Here is an 8,890-nt window from a genome sequence, read left to right on the forward strand (position 1 = left end):
GGGCTTTGAATGAGTTTTCCTTACACACTGAGTTTCCCCAAACTCACCCATTTTATTTTCATCCACGCAGGAAATCCCCAACCATAGTGGGCTTGGAGCTGTGAGGGAATTCGGAGTGGCCACCCGTTCTGAAAGTTTGATTTTCTTTTGGTGAATTGGACATCCTTTTTTTTTAACGTTTGAAGTTTTTGGTTTTTAAATGTAATAAGGCCGCTTAATTATTTTTGATGGTGTTAATATATGTTACTAAGATAAGTATTACTTATTTTAACTGTTGAAGTTGGAAAGCTTTAAGGCGCGTTTTCAAAAACAACAATTGATTTCAAAATACCACGATGACAAACAAAGCTTCCGCAATGAAAGTATTTTCCAAAATTAATCATTTTTCCTAAAAAAGACTTAATCAAATCGGTTTCCTAGAAATATACATGACGTTAAGGTGTGGCAATGGCGGTGTGCATGTCTAGGATTGGATCTGAAGGGAGCTTGGTACTTAAGCAGTCCGATGGACTCACCTCCTCTTTTCCAGTTTCCTACCTGGTGCACAGCTTCCATCCACTTTAACCTATAATCATCTTTTAAAACACTAAATAAGTTTTTCTGGATCAACAATATAAAATGTTTTGAATGCTTCGATATGGCATGTCGAATCCGACCATAACGTCTGGGCCGGGTTTGGGGTGTTACAAAAAAGATTGAGATGATGTCTTCCTTCACTCCTTAGCTTTCTCTTTTCCTTTTTCTTCAATTAGGTCCTCTCATTTCTTTTCTTTCTCTTCAATTTCATATAAAACATATAACATTTATATGTTAGAGAAAAATAATTAAATGACTTTCCTATGCTATTAAAAAAATAAACATATATGATATAATAAATTCATCATTTCTTACATTAACTTACATTTCAATTTATTCCATAACTAAAATTATTTCCATTTCTATTACAATCTACACTTTATTTTTATTTAGATTCTACTTATAACTTAGTTTTCCACTAATAAACCCCAATTTCAAAACTTCTTATAATTTACTCCTTATTGCAATCTATTTCACAATTCAATCTTTTTTCTCAATTCTAATTTGAATTTTTCATAAGTTCAATCTCTAATTTATCCATAAATCCAACATAAACTATATAAAAAAAATCTACTAACTCTCAAAATTTCAACATATACCTACTAGTATTTTGTTCTAAGATCATAAAAACTCAATAATTACAAGAAAATGAATTAAATTGACTTACCAAATTGAATTTGAACCCTTGAAATCCCAAATTTTCTTTTTCTTTCTCCCTTTTTCTCTATTTCGTCCCTGCTATTCTGTTTTTTTTTCTTCTTTTTATTCTGTTTCTTTACTTTACTTTACTTTATGTTTTATATATTATATTATATATAATATAATAATATAATATATTATATTTTAATACTTAAATATTAAGTTAATATAATATATAATATATATTTTATATAAAAAATATCTTAGATTTTTTTTAACGTTAAACCGCCTCATTTTATAATAATGGCATATTTACCTATTTAGTCCTTTTTATTTTCTTTAATCTATAATTAAACTTTCACACTTATTTCAATCTAATCATTTTTCCTAATTACTTCTAATTAAGTCGAATTCACCTAATCAAAACCTAATTAGACACACAACTAACTTCGTAAATATTTATAATAAATATTTACGAATGCGATTTATCGGAACGGAGTCCCGAGAATGCATTATTTTTCTTTCTTTCTTTTCTCTTTTTATCAATTTAACTATATAATCAATAAAATTTTCCTATCAAAATTTTCATGCAGTATTCCTATCGTAATATAGACTATGCCACAATATTAAAATAAATTTTCTTTCTAGATCAAATTTGTGGTCACGAAACCACTATTTCGATTTTACTGAAAATGGGCCATTACACCCGAAGCATATCTTCTAATATTTGATTTACCCGTTCGGACTGTCCATCGGTTTGTGAATGGAAAGCTGTAATGAAACCAAGTCGAGTACCCAATGATTCATGTAGCTGCCTCAAAAATCTTGATGTAAACCGAGGATCTTGATCTGAGATTATGGATACCGGAGTACCATGTAATCTCACAATTTCTCGGATATATATTTTAGCAAGTTTTTGCAACGTCCAATCTGTTCTGACTGCTATGAAATGTGCTAACTTGGTAAGTCGATCAACTATCACCCAGATGACATTCTTTTTGCTTGTTGACAGTGGTAATCCCATAACAAAATCCATCGTGATAAGATCCCAATTTCACTCAGGAATACTAACAACACTAATTCACAATAAATAATTGAATTTCTATTTAATTCAAACCTTGATTTCAATTTGATCCTAATTAACTCATTTACTTTTATAACTCAATTCATACTTTATTTTTATTCAATTTCCTATCATATTCACCCTAACCATCAAATATTCGTAGTAAAACCCTAATCTCAAGTTTCTTTCAATTTAATCCCTCTAACATAAAACTTATAGCTTCTTTTACAATTTAATCCCTTAATCAATTCTAACTTGAAATTCATTCAATTAAATCCCTAATTCAACAATTTGTTCAACATGAACCATGCTTAAAAACTTATGAACTTCCAAAACCTCAACTTTATTTCAACAAATTTTTTTAAAGCTTCTAAAACATTAAAATTAAATAAGAAAGGCTTAATTGACTTACCAATAAAAGCTTTAAACCTTAAACCCTTAGCTTTTCCTTTTTTTTTCTTTTTTTTTCCTACTCTGTTTTGAATACCTCTGTTTCTTTTATCCTTTGTTTCATTTCTTATATATAATAATAATAATAATTTCTCATGGCAAATGATAGTCTGCTACCCTCGCAAGTTTTCTGTCTGCCGCCTTTGGTATGTGTTTTTAGGTTTTTAGAGTCTTTTGTGTTTCTTGTTCTTTTCGTTTCTTCTGTAGCCAGCATTCAAAAGTCAAATTGAGCTCTCACAGTCGCTGGATATCGCTGTTCTTTTGTCACTTGTTTTTCAAATCTGCAGTCATGGATACTGAATTAACGCAATTAAGGCTTAATGAAGAAGAAGAGATTTTGCAATTACAGATAGATCCAGGGTCGGATGGAGAAGATGAGGAATTTCAAGTAGTGGGATGTTTTTTAACAGCCAGAGTTATCCACTTTCCAGCAATGAGAAGCACTATGGCGAATTTGTGGCATCCGATTTATGGGGTTCAAATTCAAGATCTAGGGACAAAGAGGTACCTTTTTCAATTTTTTCATAGTATGGATATGGAGAGTCTTAAAGGGCCCACCATGGACTTTCAATAATCATCTATTACTGCTCTATAATTTGAAGAGAGGGAAAACCCATTAGAAGTCCCGTTAATATTTTCTCCTATTTGGGTGCAAATCCATGATGTTCCAATTAGTATGTTTTCTGAAAATTTAGCAATAAAGCTGGGTAATTTTATAGGGGCTTTTCTGGAATATGATAGCTCTAACCTGGGGAAAGAAAATTAAAATTTCATGAGAATACGGGTCTAGATCGATGTTAGGCGTCCATTGAAGAGGAAAAAATAGATCATATTCTATGGTAGGTGTTCATACGTTAAATTTAAATATGAACGTCTATCACTTTTTTGTTTTTATTATGGACGGCTGGGGCATAGGGACTCTTTTTGTGAAGCAAGAATGATGCTTGGAGTAGAAATTGCTAAGATGGGCTAGGATTTGTCTTTGCGAGCACAATCTCGAAAAGCTTTATCGATGAAGAGTATTTGGTTGCGAGAATAAGGGGAAAGTGAATAGGAAGGCCATGGTAAGGATACACGAGGCATAGGGGTTAGATCATGGGGGAAAATATTAGACAAAATGGAAACGGTTTGGATCCAATGTTGGGATTGAATTTAGAAAGGGGAAACATCTTCATTTATCCAAAGAAGGGATGGATTTTGGAAGGATTAGGTGCAAACTGCTATGGAACATGATTCAGAGTATGGTATCTTAGAAGGAGAGTAGGGGAAAAAAAAGGCATCGGGGGGGTGATGGAAAATTCAAATGAAAACGAGAAGAGTTGTAATGTTATGGTAAAAAGCAAGAGATTGGTGGATTCTAATTCTTTATTATCGGTGTTTGCCAAGAGACAAGCTGACCGAATGTAATGAAAATCGTAAATTGGAACGTTCGTAGGTTAGGGAGTTCACGGACGAGTCGAAGACTTCGACATATGCTGAAGAATTACAATCTCCAAATAGTGTTCTTAATAGAGACAAAACTTCAAAAAAGACAGATGGAACGAGTTCAGAGAAGTTGTGGCTTCATGAATGGTATTGAGGTTTATTCTGAAGGTACAATAGGAGGATTGTGTTTAGCTTGGAGAACGAATGTCAATACTGTACTTTAGAGCTATTCTAAACGGCATATTGATGTGGTAATTGAAGATTCTGAGGCATGATACAAATGGAGATATATGGGTTTTTACTGATCCCCTTATGTACAAGATAGGAGTGATTCATGGGCTATTTGAAAGGGTTAAAATCTAATATGAAACTCCCTTAGCTTGTTTGTAGAGATTTTAATGAAATTTTGTATAGCTGTGAAAAAAAGAAGGTCTGCCAAGAGACGAATGGATAGTGGAGATTTTTCGAAGAACTTTAGAGGAGTGCCAATTGAACGACGTAGGATATACTGGTAACTAGTTTACCTAGGAGAAGGGTAACCTACCAGAAACGAATATACAAGAATGTTTGGACATGGGTGTTGCAAATTCAGATTGGATTGCTGAATTCCCAGAGGTGAAAGTTCAACATCTAGTTCATTCCTTTTCAGATCACTGCCCTCTTCTAATAAGCACAAAAGTGAAGGAAGGTTACAGAATAATTCTTTCAAGTTTGAAGCTTGGTGGTTACTGGAAGATTCTTTCTTGGATCAAGTTAGAGCTTTATGGGAGAAATCAAATGGGGGATTACTGTAGAAGCTGGAAAGTTTAAAAATAGGATTGGAACAATGGGCGGAGCAAATCTAAATAAATAGAAAGAAAAAGAAGAAGTTTCCAATGGAAAAATTATCTTTGTTATCTGAAGCTGAAAAAGATGATGAAAACTTAGCCGCGCTGATTGATACAAAAATTGATTTAAACTTTAAGATTGAAAAAGATGAGTGTTATTGGGAACAAAAGGTTAGGATTAATTGGCTGAAATATGGGGATAAGAACACGAAGTTTTTTCACAGTCAAGCTTCGCAACGACGGAGGACAAATTTCATTCAGAAATTGCAGACTGAAGATGGATGAAAAATGGATACATTACAAGAGATTGAGGTGGTTGCACGTTCCTATTTTCAAAAATTGTTTTCAGAAGAAATAAGAAGGAATTATGACCATTTGTTAACGGGGATCGATCGATGCATTACTGAGAAAGATAATCATAGACTTACAGCGCCCTATAACAGAGAGGGAATTCGAGAGGCCGTCTTTGATATAGGACTTACAAAGGCACCAAGGGAAGATGGTTTTCTGGTGATATTCTACAAAAAATGTTGGCATTTTATTGGCGAAGACGTCACCTTATTTTGTTTAAACCTCTTGAATGGTGAAATGGAGGTTAGTTCTATAAATTCCACAAATATAGTGCTTATTCCAAAAACTGCTAGCCCTTCAAATATGACACAATTTAGACTGATTAGTCTTTGCAATGTAATTTACAAAGTATTGGCAAAGGCTATGGCAAACAGATTCCGAGGAGTAATTGAAAAATGTATTGGCTGTGCATAGAGTGCTTTTGTGCTGGGAAAACTAATTTCAAATAATGTGTTACTAGCTTTTGAAATACTGCATGAGCTCAAACAAAAGAAATTGGGAAAAAAAAGGGTTTATGGCAGTTAAACTCGATATGAGCAAAGCATACGATATGGTGGATACAATTATTAAATGTATATCTACAATATCTTATTCTATGGTCATTAATGGTCATTTTGGAGAGAAATTTATACCCACTAGAGGACTTCAACAAGGTGACCCATTAAGCCCATTTTTGTTTCTTATATGCGAGGAGGGTTTATCAAGTTTAATGAGACTTTCTTTGAATGAAGGTTTTTTCAAAGGTGTCAAGATTAGCAGGAATGGGCCACAAGTAACTCATCTTTTATTTGTAGATGACTGCATATTATTCGAGGAGGCAACATGCATGGGGCTAATTTATTCAAAGAAATTTTACATGAATACAGATCTTGTTCAAGCCAGAGTGTAGATTTTGAAAAGTCAACGGTATTTTTTAGTAGGAACACAACAGATGAGGACAAAAGGATTGTTGTTAATTTATTGGGAGTCCGCAGTTCTAATGCGCCTGAGCGTTATTTAGGGTTGCCAAACATGGTTGGAAGAAAAAAGGAGCCTTTCCAAAATCTGAAGGATAGAATTAAAAAGCGCATCGACAACTGGAGCAATAGGTTTTTATCGCAGGGAGGAAAAGAAGTATTTATAAAGGCCATCTTACAAGCCATACCTACTTATACGATGGCATGCTTTCTATTACCAAAAATTCTATATGATGAATTAGAAAATATTATAGCAAACTTTTGGTGGTAAAAATGTCACAGGAAAAGGGGAATTCACTAGTGCACATGGAAAAGCCTTTGTATTTTAAAAGAAAATCGAAGTTTAGGGTTCCGTAATCTTGGTCAATTCAATATTGCATTGTTAGCCAAACGGGGCTGGCACCTCATTAATTTTTCAAATTCATTATCGGCCAGAGTTTTAAAAGTAAAGTATTATCCGCAGACGAGTTTTCTAAATGTTGAGTTGGGAAATTTACCTTCACTCACCTGGAGAAGCATTTGGGCAGCTAAAGGCCTTCTTCAGAATGGAATGTGTTGGAGAGTGGGTAGATGGGATAAGATATTGATTTGGAATGATAGTTGGATCCTGGGAATTGAGAAACCTGAAGGGCAGAACAATTCAGACAATGAGTTAATAGTGGTGTCGGATCTTATTGATTCCTCAAATAGGAAATGGAGAACAGATATGATCATGAATACCTTTCAATTAGGTGTTGCTCAAAAAATCCTACAGATTCCACTTACAGAGACCGATCGTGAAGATTTTCAGGTGTGGAAAGGGGAACAATAGGGAAAATGCTCAGTACGTAGTGCCTATAAACTATTACAAGAAGCTACTACGGATCCTAGGAATTATTTAGTACATGCTGAAATTAAAAACCTTTACAGAAAGCTTTGGAATTTACAGCTACCCACAAAAATCACAATTATTATTTGCAGAATTTCATGGGATTTTATTCCCCATTTTTCTAATCTCAGGTATAGAAGACTCCTTTCCAATGATAGATGTCCCCGCTGCCACTCCGACGTTGAAGATAGTTGCCACATATTTCGTCAATGTCCTTTATCAACTGAAGTTTGGACAAATTTACAGCTTTCCTAGGTCATTAATGATATGAATCAAAACATATGGGAATGGCTAACCTGGGTGTTCACGAAAGGTTCTACTGAGCAGTGTCGTCTATTTTGCTACGCGTTGTGGATGATATGGTCTTCCAGGAACCAACTAGTTCATGAACAGAAAATCTCGACCGGAATAGATCTAGCAAAAAGTGTGAAGAAACAAATGGAAGAATATGAAGGTGCGCAAGCAGTAAAAGTGCCATTAAACATTAACAGGAACTAGAGGAATCAAGAAGACATACTGAGAATACAGATCCAGTTTGATGCAGTATTCAATAATACAAACTTTCAGTCAGCGTCTGGTCTGGTGGTTTGGAGTTTGAGGGGAGAAAATTGACTCTTCACAATAATGTTCCGACTCCATTTGTAGCAGAGGCATTCGCATGTCTTGAAGCTTTAAATTTAGATATCTTGATGGGCATGAAATCGGTCGATATTATGGGGGACTCCAAAACAACAATAAAAAATGCCAAACAACATTAACAAACAAATCAGCCATTGGAGCAATCATCAAAGATATCCAGAATATAAAAAGGTGTTTTCGTGAGATTCATTTCCAGAATATTCACAGATCGGAAAACTCAACTGCTCAAAGACTTGCGAAGACTACGCTAGAAAGAAGAGAGACTGTGTACCTGATGGGAGAAGGTTGGAGAGACCAAGAGAATGCTTCAGAGGGACGATGGGCACAATGGCCAGATTGAATGAAACTTGGTGAAGAATGTGATTTCAAAGTAGATAGCAATTGATTCTTTATCTTCCTTAGGGAGTGCTATCGGCAGAAAAAGATGGGATGGTGATAAGAAAAGTCGAATAGTCATGGGTGCCAACCGTTCTTTGATTTGACTAGGGTAGGTTTCCTGTTTTCTAAATTCAGATTCTTTTTATTGTTTTTCTTTTTTCAAGTCAGTTTCTATTTTTTTAAGTATTTAGGAGGCCTTATCAGTAAAGACAAAATTGAGGCCAGATATTATTTTGAGTTTTATTGTAGTTGGGTCTGAGCCCAGTTGGTTAACGGGCTTTATACTCTTTTATAATTTCAAATAAAATGCCCAATCTTTTTAAGATAAAAAAAATTATAATAAATATCTTTTTATTAGTTATTGCATATACTACTGTATTTTTATTAATACACTTGTTACCATTTAATTTATTTATCACATAAAAATCTTATAATATAATTATTTAATTAATAAATATCTTTTAACTTAATAATAAGTAATAAATATCTATTTACTTAAATAAAAAGTAATTAAATATTTATGTTACAATTGTATACATATTATTATTACATTTGTATATTTTTATCACCATCACTTGTCAAAATCATACTATATTTATCATATAAAAATCTAATTATTTTAAATTGATTTAATAAAATTTTATAACTAAATTAAATATTTATATAATCATTGTTTAAGTAAAAATCTTAGATTTTTACTTCATTTTGCCACCTCATG

General features: G+C 33.4%; 1 long non-coding RNA gene across 4 annotated transcripts; it reads right to left on the bottom strand.

The window, feature by feature from the left end:
- Positions 1 to 372: 372 nt before the first annotated feature.
- On the bottom strand, positions 373 to 8,328 carry LOC107889112 (uncharacterized). 4 transcript variants are annotated; one of them, XR_005901073.1, is made up of 6 exons: positions 8,066 to 8,328; positions 7,673 to 7,876; positions 7,452 to 7,569; positions 7,008 to 7,378; positions 6,785 to 6,910; positions 373 to 775 (listed from the first exon to the last, which is right to left on the bottom strand). It is a non-coding gene; the product is annotated as an uncharacterized lncRNA (long non-coding RNA). The 4 variants fall into 4 exon arrangements; XR_001681643.2 differs by lacking the exon at positions 373 to 775 and adding an exon at positions 1,466 to 3,009 and having other exon boundaries at positions 6,795 to 6,910; XR_001681642.2 differs by lacking the exon at positions 373 to 775 and adding an exon at positions 1,466 to 3,009.
- Between the last annotated feature and the right edge of the window lie 562 nt (positions 8,329 to 8,890).

The sequence above is a fragment of the Gossypium hirsutum genome, chromosome A09, assembly GCF_007990345.1.
Source record: "Gossypium hirsutum isolate 1008001.06 chromosome A09, Gossypium_hirsutum_v2.1, whole genome shotgun sequence".
NCBI lineage: Eukaryota > Viridiplantae > Streptophyta > Magnoliopsida > Malvales > Malvaceae > Gossypium > Gossypium hirsutum.